At 44.5% G+C, this 19401-nt stretch overlaps 1 long non-coding RNA gene across 1 annotated transcript; it reads left to right on the top strand.

Moving 5' to 3' along the window:
* Positions 1 to 53: 53 nt before the first annotated feature.
* LOC130131320 (uncharacterized) lies at positions 54 to 12438 on the top strand. The gene is made up of 3 exons (XR_008812376.1): positions 54 to 217; positions 11694 to 11768; positions 12353 to 12438. It is a non-coding gene; the product is annotated as an uncharacterized LOC130131320 (long non-coding RNA).
* The last annotated feature ends 6963 nt before the right edge of the window (positions 12439 to 19401 follow it).

The following is a 19401-nucleotide window of genomic DNA, read 5'->3' as shown; positions in this document are numbered from 1 at the left end:
TGAAGGTGGATGAAGGCTGCAACAGAGGGTGGTCCTCAATCGTCTTGGCTATTGGACCCTGGCCATCTCTCTGCCAAGGACCGTGTGGTGGCTGCAGGCGCATCAGCCACGCCACGTGAAAAGCTGTCACACACAGGCGTCCTCCCATTATGTGGCTCCAGGATCGACCTCTACTACACCCACCTGAAGACCGCCAATGATTATGATGATGATGATGGTAAGTGGTCTAAAGAATAATACATAACAGGGTGCTTAAGAAAAATAGCAGTAGTACCTTACTAATGACCTAACTCTATAAATGAACATATGGCCAGCCATATTTACTATGTTTTTTGAAATCTGAAATTCTGCTTCATTTTGCGGCACAATGGTGCAGTGGTTAGCGCTGTCGCATCACAGCAAGAAGGTCCTAGGTTCGAACCCCGGGGTTGTCCAACCTTGGGGGCCATCCCTGGTGTGGCGTTTGCATGTTCCTCCCGTGTCTGCGGTGGGTTTTCTCCGGGTGCTCCGGTTTCCCCCCACCATCAAAATGACATGCATGTTAGGGTTTATACTCCTGTCTGTGCCACTGAGCAAGGCATGGAAAGAAGAACTGGAGTTGGTCCCCGGGTGCTGCATGACGACTGCCCACTGCTTCTAGCTGCACAGCTAGGATGAGTTAAATGCAGAGCGTAATTCCCCTATGGGGATCAGTAAAGTATCTCAAAATCAAAATGTAAAAAAAAAAATCTAAATTTTCCTGTCAGTATTCTGCTCATCGGCACCAATGCCTGTGAATCTGATTCATTAGAATATAATTCAAACTTCTTACACCTTTTTTGAAGTACAACTTACATGTTGTGCCATGTAAGGGGGTAAAACAATGTAACTTGCACTTGCAAACAAGATTCAAGATTCAAGAGTTTTATTTGTCACGTACACATGTGTACAAGTCCCGAGTGCAGTGAAATGAAAAAAGGTACAACTTGAAGTATTTCCATTTTTGTATGGAAATTGTGGTTTGCAGCCATATATTCATACATTCTGTGTGTGTGCATGTGTGTGTGTGTGTGTGTACACACATTTCCTTACATCACCATGTCCACTCCAGTGAAATGGTCCTTGCTGCAGCAACAGAATGGGACGGCGTAGGATTATGAGCAGGGTCAGACATCTGACATCGCCTCACAAATGTGCGTATTGGACAATCCACAACTACATTACCCCTTCGGCTAGCCTGCTCGCTAAGTGAGATTTTATAGTCTTTTCCTGGTTGGGCGGGGACTAACACGGCTCATGGAGTAGAATCTGGTCGATCAGATTTGAAGAGAGCATCTTATTCTGGGAAAGTGAGGAGTTTGCCAAGCAATACATCCGTTGATTACTTTAGGGTGTAAATAGTGACAAACACTGCTCTGGGGTGGCACAGGGTTTGTTTTGTGTGTGCTATTGCCTACTATGCAGACTACTATGCTACCTACTATGTAGTCTGAGGGTGAAGGTGGGGGGAGTTGGGAAGGTTGTTAGATGAAAAACAGGAAAAGGAGAAATAAAACCAGTTCATCACAGGAGTCAGAAGGAGGGGGAGATCAGCGGGGAACGGTAAAGCTAATGAGAATAGGTGGCAGCCAGTCAGAAGGATTTAAAGTGATTTTTAAATTGAAGAAAGAGCAGTCGGTTTAGTTCATTCAACCCTATTCGGCTCGCTGGGACATTTAAGGAAGAGCTGGGCGAAATTCTAAATGCGAGGATTCTGACAGATGGGGAGCTTGTATTTTACTTGTATGTTGTAGGGCTTCTGCTCAGCTGGCCAAAGCTGTTGCACTGAAGGCGATAGGGAAGAGGCCAGGGAAAGGATTTGTTCCAGGGAGTAAGGCCTGTATGAAAGGGGTAATCTATGGTGTCTCGCTTGAAATCGCTATGGAGGAACTGGTCAGGGGCATTAACGGTGTGAAGCTCGCTGAAGCCACTCAACTAAGAGTTTTTCAGGATGGAGCTAAGCGTGACTCAGTGGTTGTGGTGTTAACTTTTCGGGAAGAGGCCTTACCAGAGTGAGTGTCCCTAGGGTGTTGGCTTTCCCTGGCTTCTATTGTTGAAGTGCTGTACGAAGTGAAGCAGACCAAAATTCATTCATATGTGGTAAGAAGTGTGGTGCAGGCTGCTGAGAGGGTTCTTGGGCTTGGAAGGATTGAGCCATCTGTCCTCCATAGCGCTTCTGGCAGAGCTGTACTGCTATGGAGTGCGTCCACAGGTGGCGGATGGTGGAACGCTCCCTCAAAATGGGGGACAGCTGCGAAATAAGCAGGCTTACCTGACGAATAAGCAGTCGCGGACCAACAGCGGCGGTTGCTACCAGGGCGCAGTGGGCCATTGGGTGGCACTGGTGGACCTATAAAAAGCTGCAAAGGCCCCATAACAACACTGTGACAAGGCATTTGAAGGTCGCCTTTAAACAGACCTGCTCTACACTGGGCAGCGGCAGTGTAGTACCTGTCGCTGGCAGACAAGCCAAACCGTCTGGCCAACGGTAGCTTCAGGACAACAGGAGGCATGCTGGGAGCTCTAGTATCTGGTCTCCTTTACTGCGGGCAGAAGGCAATGGTAAACCACTGTCTATTTTTACCGAAAAGCCAAAATATGCTTAACAACACATTGTTGAGCATTCTTTTCAGCGGCCAACCTCACAGCTGATGATGCCGGAAGAAGAAGAGGAAGAAGACGATGATGATGATCCTCCATAGCTATGTGTTCTCAGGAGACAGACGGGGAAAAATAACAGGGATCGAATGGAAGATGATGGTGATATTTAGGTTATTAATGCTTTATATCCTCCTGTGGAATGTCCAGAGTTTGGTAGCGAATGGGCAAGAGTTAAAGAGGTTTGTGGATGCCTTCAAAGAAAAACCAGAGTTAATGTGTGTACAAGAAACATGGCTGAAACCAACTCTGAATTTTGTAATACTGGGATTTTTTTGTTTACAGAAATATCGAAATACTTTTGGGGGAGGATGCGCAGTGTTTATAAGAGAAGGAATCCAGTACAGGAGAGTAAAGGTAATATCAGAGCTTGAGTGTGTGGTGATAGAAGTATGGCTCTCAACAAGAAGATTCTCGGTGATAAACTTTTATAACCCTTGTTTCCAGTTGTATATGGAGAAGTTAGATGGAATAATGGGTCAAGTGCAGTCCCCAGCAGTGCGGGCAGGAGATTTTAATGCTCATAATCCCTTATGGGGCAGCAAAAGCAAAGATAAGAATGGTGCAGTAATGGACGAGTTTCTGGATAGATACTCACTTGTGACGCTGAATAACAGAAGGCCGACAAGATTTCAGGTTGGCAATAGGAGTCTGTCGTGCATAGGTTTAACCTTTGCATCAGGTTTGGAGGTGTTCGAGAAAGAGCTGGGTCTTTAGCTTCTTCTTAAAGATGGAGAGGGACTCGGTGGATCGAATGGAGTTTGGTAACTCGTTCCACCACCGGGGAACTACAGAAGAGAAGAGTCTGGCTAGAAGTGGCGGAAGTGCCAGGCCCCTTTCACTGGCAGTGCGTAGTGAGCAGGACTAGAGTGTAGACCTGAATGAGGGCGTTCAGGTGGGCGGAAGCCCTTTTTGTTGTTGTTGCAGAGTAGTTGCAGCTTCACTGTAGAAGTCACCCACCTACAGGCCAGTGGCCACTCTTCCAAGGATGAGGATGTGCACATCCTTGATAGGAAGGAACGCTGGTTTGAGTGGGGAGTCAAAGAGGCCATCTATGTGAAGAGGGAACGACCATCCCTGAAACGGGGGGGGGGTAAGAGTACATGCCATCTTATAATACTGTGATTGCAGCCATTCCCCAATCCTCTGTGAATAATACACATGGCCATTGAAACTCTAGTTAATGGTCACGGCAATTTGCATATGAAACCGATCATTGTTCTCAGTCATATTACCAGTGTTGTTTATAAAGGTGGGGGTTCTGCAGTCAGTTGAGACTGAAGAGGTCACTTAGATGAGTGATGAAACGTTTCTCTCAATATACGTTATGTCCAGGTGAATTGATTCAACTTTCTGTATAATTTTAGCAGTCATGTACCTGAAAATTTATTTTTAGGTATCTGTTTTTATTAAGATTACTTCAAATTTATGGTATTTTATGACGCTTGACTCTTCGTCATATTAGCTATTGTATATTATGATGAGCTGTACTACTCAGCTGTAATGATAAATTGCGGTAGTGTTTTGTGAAGAGTGCTCATAAGGCAACCTCCGATCAGCATTCATTACCCAAAGACAACCGTTGAAACAATCCATGTTCCTTATGTTGTATCATATTATATTTAATATAACCAGTTTGAAAATAATTTACCTGTATAAATAATGGGGTAGGCCACTGTTACTGATGGAAGCATGCTCTTAAGGAAATATTTAGTTTTTCACTTGCAAGTTGTTGATGAAGATTGCAGTAGTATGAATATTCCACCAGATGTAGGTATGGTAAAAGAAAATTGGATGGTTCTAGTACAAAGTGGTCTAAAAATATTTTGCATTGGAAAGTTATTACCCTTGGAGCACATAAATGTAACCCAAGCAAAAATATAACAATATACATGAATGATAAATGAACTGAAGAATTTTCATTCATCCCAAATTTTATTGGGCTACATAAGCTACACAAATGTACTCATGGGCACTCTGCCCATAAGTGTCTTTATTCAATAATTGGACTTCTTTAATTTTTTATCATGTTACGGGGAAGCTATTAGAGGCTGTTCTGTCTTACCTCCTCTTGATACACATTTGATTATCATGATTACACCACACTAGCAGCTACATTCCTGCCAAACCTCAACCTTAATTGGACGGATTACAAAGTCATTGCCTATTGTTGGTTAGATGGGAACCAAGCTACACCAACGTCAAGCGCTGGATCACTGCAGCTGGGCCCGTTGGGGCCAGTTGCCGCCTTTGGATCATCTCACTTGCCTGACTGTGTGTGACATATTACAGTACACCCCATTTGCCTGCTGCCACTGACTGTGAATCTTTAACCTAAATGGACAGCTAGGGATAACCGGGGTCAAGCTCCTTAGCTACCTTGACGATCCTGTCTCTCCTACCGAAGAATGACTATACTTCAGCAATCACAGGCCTAAAAACTGAGCTGCAGTCCATTGAGCTTCTTATCATGGATCTTCTCCAGCGACAAATTGTGCTTTCTTCTTGGTTAGCCAGTCTAGATTAGCCGGGCTGTCACTACCCATTGGTCTCGGCAACCACGCCACATGGGGGTGGCACCAGCCTTGCACTCGCCTGCTCCTCCTGGGAAACAGTGGTGAAAGGCAGGGGGGATATCGCTTCCTCTCTACAACCCTAATGGCGAAGATGATTCTCCTCAACTCTTCAATCACTTTGCTCCTCTGGTCAAAGTCACTGACGACCGAGTTTCCCCATTTTCCTCACTCTCTCTTAGCTGACTGAGTTACAGCAACATCCAACTAGCACTTCTAATGATAATAATAATAATGATAGTAATAATAATAATAATACTGAAATAATTACTGATACTGAAAGTTTGTGTTATTTCACAGCCAGCAATATCAATATCACAGTGATTTCAGCAATTAAAAGTAGAAATCCTTCCCTCTTTCCAGGAAATTCAAACAAATTGATATTCATTCTAAAATGCTAGTTTTGCTTTGTTCATCTTGCAAATTTTGTTCTTCTCGTTAAAGAACGATCTGGGCTGTGGAAAGGTTTTTTCTTTTTCTGGTGTGATTTTTTTCTTCAACTGAAGCAAGTTAAAGCATAATAAGCAGACTGAACCATGTCGGACCAAACGTGCTGTTCAAGCTAGCTGCAGTGTTTCAGAGGCAACTGAGACACAAAGGCAATCTGGATATAAATCATCAACACGTTTCTTTTTTCACAAATTATTTGACACAGTTACAGTTAAGGTCAAAATTATTAGCCCCCTTTATGAATCAAATGAAACCCTTAACTTTTCCATGGAAATGACCATAACCAAAAGTGCTTATAGTTTAATTGCTTCCAAAAGAACAAAGACAAAATCTCCACTAAGCTTAAGATATTTTACTGATGCGCTGAATTGAAACAAGAAAAAACAAAAATGACAAGGCCAAAAGTATTAGCCCTCTGACAATTAATAGTCAATAGTGTTATCTTTCTGACTCACAATTGACAACAACCTCTTATGGTAGCTCCTAACTAGGTTGGCACATGTCTCTTGAGGGATCTTAGCCCATTCTTCCATGGCAAATTGTTCCAGCTCATCCAAATTGCGTGGTTTTTGAGTATGGACGTTAACCTTGAGCTTCCGCCACATATTCTCAATAGGATTTAGATCTGGGCTCTGGGAGGGCCACTCCAGGACCTTGATTTTTTTTTCTGTTTTTTCCCTAGTTTTTCCCCTTATCCCACCCTATTAACCCAATGGCATATGGCCGGAACTCTTGTCGAATAACTTCCCTGGCTCACAATTACACAGGAAGGAGATACTCGTAACACCAGCTTCCTTCAAACTCGTGTCGGCTGCTCTTGCTATTTTACACGCTGAAGCCTCGCATGGATTGCATTACCTTCAGGCCACGAAGGAGACGTAGGGAGAATGCTTTTGGTTTCTTGGCTGCAGGCACCCGGATGGGCCAGAGGGGCCACTGGAGAACGAGTCCCCGAACACTACACCGATCTACACCTATTCCTCGGGTAAGGGTGGCCTAATGAATGCCTTACCCCGTGGACGCTCTGGCCGTGACCAGTTACGGTGAGTCTGGGATACGAACCTCCCAGCCACATGACGAGCGGATTGCAAGAACGGCGGTTTATTCCGCTCGGCCATCAGAGCAGCCGACCTTGATTTTGGTGTCCTTCAAAAAGTTTTGGACCAACTTGGATGTATGCTTCGGGTCACTGTCTTGCTGGAAGACCCAGCAGAGAACTAAAGCTAGACTGGCAGCAGATTTCTTTACATTATCCTTCAAAATGTCAACATAATCTTCTTTCTTCATGATCCCATACACCCGAACAAGGGTCCCTGTGCCTGAAGCAGCAAATCAGCCCCACAGCATTATGCTTCCACCACCATGTTTAACTGTGGCAACTGTGATTTTAGGATTGAAGGCCTCTCCCTTCCTTCGCCAAACAAAAGCAACATCCATGTACCCAAACAGCTCAAGTTTAGTCTCATCAGACCAAAGGACAGACTTCCAAAACTCAGGCCCATGTTTCAAATGTTCAAGGGCAAACTTCAGTCTGGCTTTGATGTGCCGCTGTGTGAGCAATGGAGTTTTTCTTGGACGAGCCTTCAGCATCTCAGGGCGAATCTCATCGACACCCGGCGCCTTGCCACAGAGGAGCCTCTTACCTACCTCAGAGACCTCTGCTAGGGATATGGGTGGGGCTTCTCCCGAGTCTTCAGACTCTACCTCCTCCACTGAGGATGTGTTAGCTAGGTTCAGGAGCTCCTCGAAATGTTCTTTCCACAGTCCAACAACATCCCCAGTCCGGGTCAGCAGAAAAAGGGGAAAAATACCAAAAATGTAAAAAATTATATATGCGTGTGTATATATATACAGCCTTGTACTGTCTCACAGAGAATTTACCTGACTAACTGGATTATTTTGGTCCTTATTTGTTGAGCACTATCCCTACCATTGAGTGTTTCTTTTAACAAACTTATATTTTATTTACTTATTTTAAGCGTCCCCGTCACTGGGGCATTGATATTTGTTGTTTTTATTAGGACCAGAGGGAAGACTGCCGCTTACTGATCCACCAACACCACTTCTCTCAGCAATTAATTTTCTCATGAAGTCTTCCATCCAAGTACTAGCCAAACCCATACCTGCTTAGCTTCTGTTAGTGGGCAGAGCTTGTGCACATATTGGTATGGCTCCGGGAATAGCTCTCCCATTAGCAAATGTACCCGACCGTCCGTTTTTGTATCCGTGTGTAATATTTATCCATCGGTTTTTGTATCTATTCGGGCACGCGGTAACGCTGCTGGTACAACCAACAAGCCACCTCCTCTCCAGCAGTGCTAATGCGGCTAGCATAGTGTAACCGGTTATTTTCTTGCCCGGTGCGGGATTCGATACGGATGTACTGAACCACAAGGCGACATCACTAACCGCTCGGCTAAAGGGTCAGACCCGTTAGCTAGGGACTAAGGTGTCTTAGTAGTTTACAATAGCAACGCTCCGTGTACAGTGGTACTGGAAACAGTGAGCCTTAAGTTCTGGTTTTAGGCGACTCTGTTATTAGATTTGTGGATCTACCCGGTGTCGTAACCTACTGCCTCCTGGTGGCAAAGTAGCAGATTTTACCGAACTTTCACCGACGCCGATTGAACATCACTCTTCAGTCCACACGGCCATAGTGCACGCAGGAACAAATGACCTCATGTCCAGAAAATTAATCAAGCTCCAGCAAGACATGGAATCATTGGCAATGACTATTGAGAGCCTGGGCAAACACCGTATATCCTATCTGGTCCTATTCCCACGATGTCAACCAGATCCCAACGTTTCAGCTGTCTTTTTAGCCTCCATCGGTGTTCAAAAAACTTCTGTACAGCAACAGGTTATGGTTTTAGCTGCCATTTCGAGTCGTTTTGGACTGAGCCATCGGCGTTGCCAGGTCATTTTGCCGTGGCTTAAGCCCCGAACGTTTTGACTGTAGCCCCGAATATAATTTTAAATGGATGAAACTAACAGAAATATTGTAACCTACACGAATAAGTAGACAAGTTAATGGATTGGGCCCTTTAGTCGACTGGTTAACGTTGTCGCCCGCGGCGCAAGAGATACGGGTTCGCGTCCCGGCTGTGGCGATTCTCGAGGCGCTCACCTAATTTGCTGCAATATATTTTCATGTCGTTTTCCGCCGTTAGTAGTTTGGCTGACGCTCTTTTAATGACGTCATCTTGTTGCGCCCCTGGCACACGGCGCCACCCGCCCAAACCTCACTGGACACATGAGGATATGTCATACATGTGGGAAGCAATATAGATCCACACATTTTCCTGTTATCAAGATGATGTGTCAGAACAGAGCTATCCATTATTGAAAGATTAGGGAATATATATATATATTGTAGCGAATTCGGGGGACAACGTAACCACAGGAACTGCCGCGGCCGGGAAGCGAACCCGTATCGCCCGCACCGCAGGAGGCATCGCTAACCGCTAGACTAAAAGGTCAGCCCCGCTAGCCAGCAGCCAGCGTGTTTAATAATCCATGCACGTTACAATATATACATATATATATATATATATATATATATATATATATATATATATATATATATATATATATATATATACAGATTTATCTCTTTCCCTTCTTTGATAGGAGTTGCAGGATGGTACACAGCAGTACGACATGTTGCTTCCAGCAGTGTTTTCAATGAAGTAAGAAGGGGGCGTGGCTAAGTTCCCACCGCTTGGTTTTGTTTTTTTTTTAAATCCAAGATGGCCGCTGCGTGAAATGGGCGTATGGGCGCCAACACCGTCTGTTTATCAAACTGTCTACTGCCCTGTGATGGCCTGGCGGCCTGTCCAGGGTGTGTCCCCGCCTGCCGCCCAGTGACTGCTGGGATAGGCTCCAGCATCCCCGCCACCCTGACAGCAGCAGGGTAAGCGGTCTGGATCATGGATGGCTGGGTGTAAACCTATGTGAAGCCCAACAAAAAAAACGTAACTTGCATTTATGCCGTCAACATAAACGCGAGTCTGTAAACTAACTAAACCAACTCCGTGTGTGTGTGCGTGTGTGCGCGCGCATGTGTGGGCGGGTCTGTTGAGCGGCGCCGAGTCACGTGACAAGTTAAAGCGGGAAGAGAGGCGTGGAGGCGAAATGGCGGAGCGTACGAGAAAACAAAAACAACTCAGTCTTTTTGGATTTTTCCAAAAGAGAAAGGAAGGGTAAGAGTTTTAGCCTACGTAGTAACTCTTCAATAACGTTTTAAGTTACCTGTTGATTTATGGTATGAACTGGATCCAATTATGACGAAGAGAAATCCTCTTTGTCGTGATTGTTAGGTGCCGTTTAGCTAGCGGGCCACGGCGTACCTTTATTGTCCTTTAGCAGGGTTTTCTCGTTAATAAATCACATTTCCATAAAACGAACTAAACGACTCATTCATTTTACTATAGGCGCAAACAAACGTTAACCATCATATTGTAACGTGCATGGATAAGAAGACACGCTGGCCGCTGGCTGGCGGGTCTGACCCTTTAGTCTAGCGGTTAGCGATGCCTCCTGGGGTGCGGGCGATACAGGTTCGCTTCCCGGTCGCGGCAGTTCCTGTGGTTGCCTTGTCCCCGGAATTCGCTACAATGTTGATTTAAATCTAAATGAACTTCAAGTAAATCAACAATTAACTTTAAGTCGTTATGTTTGGGGTATTGTTTAGATACTACTACAGTGAGATAATAATAATAATAGTAACTTGACGTAGGTGGTCAGGGGTTTTGGGTACCTTATTGTTGCATAGCAACACTTGTGAGCAACGTCACTTTGCTTCTTTTCCTGATATGCTACTCTGCATCTTCTTCTCTACCCCAACATCTGCCTTCACTGACCCTCTATAGCAGGGGTCCCGTCCGCGGGCCACGTCCGGCCCGTGACGGGTTGATTTATGGTCCGCGAGAATTTTTGGAGAAATGCCAGAAGAATTCTTTTTTTCTTAGTAAAAGTAAGACTAGTAATATATCGAAAAATAGATGAAAAATCTCTGTTTAAATTATAATACCTGCAACGTATCGACACCAAAACAAACTAACGAACAACATGCTGCTGGAGGTTGAGTGGCCCGTGGTTTTAAAAGCGGCCCGCTATGAAAAGTAATTGGGGACCCTTGCTCTATAGCCCACTAGTGGATAGCCCGTTTTGCTACAAATAATAATAATAATCATTACATTTATGTAGCGCTTTTCTAGATACCCAAAGCGCTTCACATTGAAGGGGGTAACTCACTTCAACCACCGCCAATGTGTAGCACCACCAGGGTGAGTACACACACGCTCGAGGCCTGAAAGGTTAAATGAGCAAAAATGAATTTGTTAATTGCCCAATCCACCAACAGGCCACCCTATTTCATAAAATCTACATTTTTGGAAGAAAGGTCAGTTGACTTTTTTTCCCCATATATTTCCATAATGCTCTACTTTTCAACTGGAATGCCAGACACCACAACCAGGGAGAACATTTGTCAAATTTTGAGAGTTTTTATCGGGGGGGGGGGCAGTAATTATTGGCTAAAGGAAACCCCGCTGATTGGGTATTGAGAAATGCAGACTTGGCGGTACGGTAGTACTGATTTATCTCAAGTACTGCAGTACTTGTAGTACTGACTAACATAATTATGGTATCATGAGAAACTGAGCTGTGACGATGACTGGACAGATCTCTAGTAGTATAATGTTAGACACACATCCTATACAACGTCCCTACACAACAGCACTATGAAAGTGATCTCTGCCTACATGTCTTGTAATTATACAAACAGCAACATACTTACTTGTTATTATACATACTTGTATAATAACAAGTATGTATACTAAACATTACAATATTGTACATACATATTGTAACATACTTGATGTTATACATAAAAATACATGTATGCCTATATGTATTGTAATTATAATGCAATCCAATCCAATTATGAATCCAGTTATGAGTTTCATTTGAGTTGATTTCATGGTTTTGCAGAGGGCAGCAAAGACGAGCTCCAGACTGAAGAGCCAGTAGCAGCAGCAGCTGAGTCAGAATCAGATGTGGAAACTGGTAACAACAATTTAGTGTTACTTTGTGTGTTTGTGTGTCAGAGAGAGTTAAAGAGTGAAGCAATTTTGATTAGCTAAAATGCTAATGCTGCTCATGCCTGTATTGGAAAGAATTTTGTCAATTGCAAATGTCAGTATAGACAGGTCAATGTCATGGTGTACCTTTTAAAGTTACACTGAAATAACAGATGTTTTCATTTTTAGCTTATTTTATATGCCATACACCATTTTGACAATTTATGTCAAAAAGTAAAAAAAAACATATTTTTTATTTTGTTGTATATATACATATATGTATATATATACTTTGTTAAAAGAAACACTCAATGGTAGGAAAAGTGCTCAACAAATAAGGAGCAAAATAATTCAGTGATTCAAATATAAAGAATTTACTCGAATCACTGAATTATATATACGTACACCCTACCAGAGTTGGGCTAAACAACCGATTTTGATTGATTGATTGATATACTTTATTAATCCCCGTGTGGAAATTGTGCTCTGCATTAAACCCCTCCTAGCTGTGTAGCTAGGAGCAGTGGGCAGAACTAACATGCATGTTTTTTTGATGGTGGGGAAAACCAGAGCACCCAGAAAAAAAACCCCGTAGACACGGGGAGAACATACAAACTCCACGTTGAGGACGACCTGGGATTACCCCCAAGATTGGACAACTCTGGGGTTCGAACCCACAACCTTCTTGCTGTGAGGCGACAGCGCTAACCTCTAGGCACACATGAGGTACACATTTTTCAATGATTAAGACATGTACTTTGAATGTAAATAAGGTGCCAGAGTGCATAAAAAGCATCAAAATACAGATTGTTTATCAAAAAAATGTTTCTCGGGGAGGATGCCCTGCGGACCCGCCTAAAGGAGTCCGGGCTCAGCCCCGAATGTCCTCAAATCCTGGAAACGCCCCTGGACTGAGCGTGATTTGTATAAAACCGATGGCTTATGTCCAAACTGGCAAGGCACCAGGCAACTGGTGTCAATTTTATCAACTATATAGCTTTTAACTCCTGACCCACATCCCAGCAAGACCCTAGCAACCTCATTTTGATTCTAAATACAACCAGTCTTGATAGAGAGGGTCCTGCTGGCTCATGGCCAATTTTTACAATTCATAATACTAATAAAATTCCTAATGATAGCTACCAAGTCCCAGAAAATCCCCACAGTATTGAATAGTTATAACCATGTCCTCCACAACTATAATCATATACCCGTCAGAATTAATGATAACCAAGATGTTAAATATAAGAGTGACAACTTTCAAAATCAGAATAGCATGCTCCGCGTTAAGCCCTCTGTTTTTCCATCCCCTGCCACTTTGCAAAATGTTATGTTAAATATTGGCTTTATTAACGCAAGATCACTTTCCACTAAAATCACTGCTTATCCATGACATGACAGATGACCACAGTCTTGAGTTTATGGTTTTATGTGAAACCTGGCTACATCCAAATGACTTTGTAAGCCAAAATGAGACAACACCCCCAAATCAGCTTTATCTTTAGTCACCTTTATTAACTTTAACTTTAACAAGTGTACATGAAGGATTTGACTCCAGTGCAAAGCAGCTTCAGGCACCCACTGACGTCACTCACACAACAAAGAGAAAAAAGAAAACATAGCAACTAACAAAAAAGAAAAAAAAACAAGAAATGAATGGAACAACAACAGGACATTGGAGGCAAGCATGTATGCACAACAGGTATGTCAGTACTATACAGAGTGTTGTTATGGTTGAGTAATCAACAACCTATGCCCATATATTATACCATATTGCTTATATACTGTATTGCCCATACACTATACATATACCATACCACAGCTCAACAACCCATCATGCCCATATACAATACTACATGCTCCCACTATATTACACTATATTAACTTATCAGCATCAGGAACACTTTATTTGTCATTTCACCTCATATACTTGCGCACATGAAATGAAATGAAATGCCGTTTCCCCCAGCCCACAGCAGTGCAACATACAGACAAAAACACATTCAAGAACTACAAGAACACGCATAATCAAGCTAACACATATATCCAAACTGAAATTTTTAAAAAAATCACTGTACAAGGGAACAAATGCCCGCCAGGATGACTGTCGGAACCGCCGGTCTACGCGTCCCGTCAGACCGCCCTCCCTGTTTCCTCCTCAGGTGCAACTCCGGGCAGAAGCCATGGACCCTGTGGCAACCGGACAAAGTAGACCAGGCCCTCCCAGCCAATCCAGTGCCAGCTGTCCCAGCCAGACACCCTTGACACACCTCCCCGCACTCCACATGACGACATCAAAAACACCACAGTCAACGCCAGGTGAGGCCGCTGCCAGACCGCCCTCGGGTGATATCGGAACTACCAGTCTGCATGGGCTAGCAGTTAGCTTAGCCTGCCCCACTTATGCATCCCATCAGACCGCCCTCAGTGTTATCTCCTTGGGTGCAGCTCCGGGCAAGACTGCAGTCCCCGGGCCCACAGTGCAGCAGACCAAGTTCTCGCAGCCGATCCAGCGCCAGCTCTCCCAGCCAACATGTACCGGAAGAACACGTGCTGGTGGTGAAGACAACTTCCCTGATGGATGAACAGGTTCTACAGGTGACCACAGATGACATGAGAAAGACCCTCTCCAGAGTAAACCCGTACAAAGCTGCAGATCCAGACAGAATCCCAGGCCGACCCATCAGAGACTGGGCGGAGCAGCAGGCAGATGTCCTTGCTGATTGATATCGTCAACATCTCTCTGTCCCAGACAGTCATCCCCATGTGTTTCAAGTCTACCACCATCATACCAGTGCCAAAGAAGTCCCCTGTGTCCTGCCACATTGACTACCACCCCATTGCACTGACTCTCATCATAATGAAGTGCTTTGAGAGGCTGGTCATGAAGCACATCAAGTCCAGCCTCCCCTCGACTCTGTCATCATAATGAAGTGCTTTGAGAGGCTGGTCATGAAGCACATCAAGTCCAGCCTCCCCTCGACTCTGGATCCTCTCCAGTTTGCATACCGCACTAACTGCTCCACAGAAGATGCCATAACCTCTGCTCTTCATCTAGCCCTGTCCCACCTGGAGAGAAAGAACAGCTATGTGAGGATGTTGTTCATTGACTTCAGCTCAGCTTTTAACACAATCATACCGCAACACCTGATCGTAAAGCTGACCCAGCTGGGCCTTAACACCTCCCTCTGCAACTGGGTGCTGGACTTCTTCACGGGGAGGCCATAGTCAGTGCAAATTGGCAAGATCACCTCCAGGACCATCACACTGAGCACTGGTGCTCCACGGGGCTATGTACTCAGTCTGCTCTTGTTCACCCTGCTGACTCATGACTGCACAGCATCATCCACTTCCAACCTCATTATAAAGTTTGTTGATGATACTAACTACAGTGGTAGGTCTCATCAGCAACAATGATGAATCATCATACAGAGCGGAGGTGGATCAACTGGTGGCGAGGTGCAAAAACAACAACCTCTCCCTAAATATAGGAAAAACTAAGGAGATTAATGTTGACTTTAGAAAGACCAGCGCCCACCATACCCCTCTGACCATCAATGGTATGGACGTGAAGAGAGTCAGCAGTGTTAAGTTCCTGGGAGTGAGGACCTCTCCTGGTCCTCACATGTCACCGCGCTCTCCAAGAAGGTCCAGCAGCATCTTAACTTCCTGCAGCGTCTGAAGAAGGAGAGGGTCCCCCCACCCATCCTCATCACATTCTACGGAGGCACCATAGAGAGCATTCTGATCACCTGTATCACTCTGTGGCATGGGAGCTGCAAGGCCTCCGACCGCAAATCCCTGCAAGTGGATAGTGAAGACAGCTGGAAAGATCATAGGAACTGCTCTCCCATCCATCCAGGCATCTATGATGCACGGTGCGCCCGGAAGGCTCTCAGCATCATGAAGGACCCCACTCACCCTTCCCACATCCACTTCACCCTCCTATCCTCTGGCAGGAGGTACCGGAGCGTCTGTGCTGCCTCCACTAGACTATGTAACAGTTTCATTCCTCAGGCTGTGAGGTTCCTCAACAGCCTGAATACTTAGACCTTCCATAAAATGACTTTTTGACCTTCTTACTCACTGTCCGGGTCAGGTGTGCTTGTGATGTTTAGGTCTGTGAAGTAATACCTGTGTTTAATGCACTTTTTGTTTTTAATATTTATTGCGTGTTATTTGTTTTTATGTGGCACTGAGGTCCACGTGAAATGTAATGTTGTTCCCTCGAATGTATGAGACATGCATATAAGGCATTGACAGATAAAAGCAGTCTAAGTATACTCTATATATTCACCTACTATCCACCTCACAACTGCATACTATATTATATACCGATGTTGCACAACCATAACAGCAATAATTTGTAACCACTATCCAGCAGTTGTACGTGTATTTAAAATTGTACATTTGTATTGCATGTCTGGTTTGAAGAGGCAGTGCACATCAGAATGGGCTATTTACAAATTGTCATATGTACATAATAAGTGTCCATTATTGTACCATGCTGTTAAGTGTTCATGAGAGAGATGGCCTGTGGGAAAATAACTGTTTCTAAGTCTGGTGGTTTTTGTGCTCATTGCCCTGTAGCGCCTGCCAGAGGGTAGGAGTTCAAATAGCCTGTGTCCTGGCTGGGGGGGGGGTCTGTGCTGATTCTGCCTGCCCATGTCCGGGCTCTAGAAGTTGTACAAGTCCTGCAGAGTGGGCAGGGGAGTTCCAGTGATTTTTTTTCTGCTGTCCTTACTGTTTGCTGCAGTCTGTTCCTATCCTGTTTTGTTGCTGCTCCAAACCAGACCGTGATGGATGTGCACAGGATTAATGACTGCGGTGTAGAACTGGCTGAACAGGTGCAAAATGATTCCCATGCATCACCCAGGTGGGTGCTGCACATTGATGGTGGTTGAGGTGAGTTTCCCCCCTTCTCTGTGAAACACTTTGGGTGTCTAGATAAAGCCCTATATAAATGTAATCCATTATTATTATTATTATTACATCACTCAGGCATCAAATGACAACACTGGTCTAAGAAGAACCGATTTTGTTACGTCCCAGAGACACAAAGAACATTGGCAACAACTGCAGATGTTTTTCATACTATATCCCAAATTCTGAGAGATAGAGATAAGGTTCAAAATCAGAGAGTGTTCCTTTGTCAGTAATTTCATTTAGTCTCCAGTAGTCAATACATGGATAGAACCCAGCCACTGAGAATTCACAAGCCAGTGCATTCTTAGTGCCGGTCCCAAGCCCAAATAAATGGGGAGGGTTACATCAGGAAGGGCATAATATGCGGATCATAAATCACATTTCAATACTGGATCAGTTCGGGTTTTCAATGACTGCCAGCGTACCGGTGGCTACTGTTATGCTATGCTACTGTTAGGAGAGGGGGAAGGCGTGTCCAGAGGCAGCAGGAGAGGAGGAAGAGTAGGATTGTGGAGGTGAGAGTCTGAACTTTGAATGTTGGCACTATGACTGGTAAAGGGAGAGAGCTGGCTGATATGATGGAGAGAAGGAAGGTAGATATACTGTGTGTGCAAAAGACCAGGTGGAGGGGGAGTAAGGCCAGGAGCATTGGAGGTGGGTTCAAACTCTTCTACCATCGTGTGGATGAGGAGAAATGGGGTAGGGGTAATTCTGAAGGAAGAGTATGTCAAGAGTGTGTTGGAGGTGAAGAGAGTGTTGGACAGAGTGATGAGTGTGAAGCTGGAAATCGAAGGTGTGATGAATAAACCACACTGTGGGAACCTTATCTCAAGGTTAAGCAGTTGTTTTACAGCCGCCAAGATGACCCTCGTAAACATGGTTCACAATAAAGTTGTTGATCATGACAATATACACTAGTCGTGATGTTTTAGGTATACAAACCCGAGAAGTGGACGCTGAAGTAGCTTTGGCCTGATTTTGCCGGAAAGCAGCCTGTCAGGGACTGTAACTGCTCACAAATCTCTTGCAATAGATGGTCATGTTTTCTCGCCGTGGCTTCCTGGTTTGTGAGCGTGACATAAAAAACTGGTCAATCTTTTTTCTTTTTTCTTTTTTTTTGGATATACTATATTAATCCCCGTGGAAGAATTCTTCTCTGTATTTAACGCATCCTAGCTGTGTAGCTAGGAGCAGTGGGCAGCCACCGTGCAGCACCCAGGGACCAACTCCAGTTCGTCTTGCCATGCCTTGCTCAGGGGCACAGACAGGAGTATTAACCCTAACATGCATGTGTTTTTGATGGTGGGGGAAACTGGAGCACTCGGAGAAAACCCACCACAGACACGGGGAGAACATGCAAACTCCACACAGAGGATGACCTGAGATGCCCCCCCCCCCCAAGGTTGGCCAACCCCAGGGTTCGAACCCAGGATTTTCTTGCTGTGAGGCGACAGTGCTAACCACTGGGCCACCGTGCTGCCAACCTAATATTTTCTGGGTCCATGTTTGGCTTAGTGTAGTTATATAAGGCTACCAAGGAAACCCAGCTGAAGAGACAAGACTGAAATATGTAAAACTGTAAATGAGTTTACTGGGAAAGAGTAACAATACAAATGTACTTGAGGCAACTTGCATCTCAAGACTGAGAAACAGAGCAGAAATACAGTAGAACGTAAATACACTTAAGACCAGGGGTAAACCATAAATATATTATGAGCCTGGGGAAAATCACAGTCCATTGCTGCCCTCTAGCAGTCATCAGAACCAACACTTAGGACTCTTATGCTTCGCCTCTTTTATTTTATTTGCGCCAGTTTACACTGATAACTTGGCTCTTAGTTACGGGTTAATTTTGTGAGGAAAAGCATTCATATTCTGCTTGATAAATGAATCCTATTGACCGCAAGAATGGGTCATCAGTTCATTACAGGGCCCACACACACTCACACCATTCATTCGTATGGACAATTTAGAGTCTCCAGTTCCCCTGACAAGTATTATATATTTGGACTGTGGGAGGAAACCAGAGTAAACCTCAACAAAGAGGGAGAGCATGCAACCTCAATGCAGAAGGGCCAGGACTGAAGCCAGCATCTCAGTGCCACCCATGATGAATCACAGCACACTGCATTTATCCATCCATCCATCCATCCATTATCCAAACCTCTTATCATGCTCTCAGGGTCGCAGGGATGCTAGAGCCTATCCCAGCAGTCATTGGGCGGCAGGCGGGGAGACACCCAGGACAGGCCGCCAGGGGCCTCCAGTTTAAATGGGTGTTATTTTGTGTTAATGGTGGTTTAGATTTATTTGTTCTCATTTAGTGCGGTGGCACAATTAAAAAGACATTTACATCAAATGAATAGCCATGACATGAAAAGACATGAAATATATTGTATGCTTCTGTTCCAAGGTTCTAAGTGAGTAATAGTAGACTGTAGAAGTCCACATTATTTAGCTTGAATTATGTGATTTCTTTATTTAGGCCATCCGGTAACAGTAAATTTGATATTCCACCCCAACCAGAGGACATTTAAAGGTAAACTTTCTCTTCAGAGATGGAGGCTGTCTACTACATCCCTTCTTCTCCATGCCAAAAGCTGTCCCACTCTGGCAAAATGTCTCCCGGTCTCTTTCTCTCATTCGACCCCTTTCCCCTGCGTTCTCTCTCTCTCTCTCTCTCTCTCTCTCTC

Source organism: Lampris incognitus, chromosome 21, assembly GCF_029633865.1.
Source record: "Lampris incognitus isolate fLamInc1 chromosome 21, fLamInc1.hap2, whole genome shotgun sequence".
Taxonomy (NCBI): Eukaryota; Metazoa; Chordata; class Actinopteri; order Lampriformes; family Lampridae; genus Lampris; species Lampris incognitus.
Note: the sequence above shows the minus strand (reverse complement) of the source record. Positions and strands in the feature narration are given on the sequence as shown.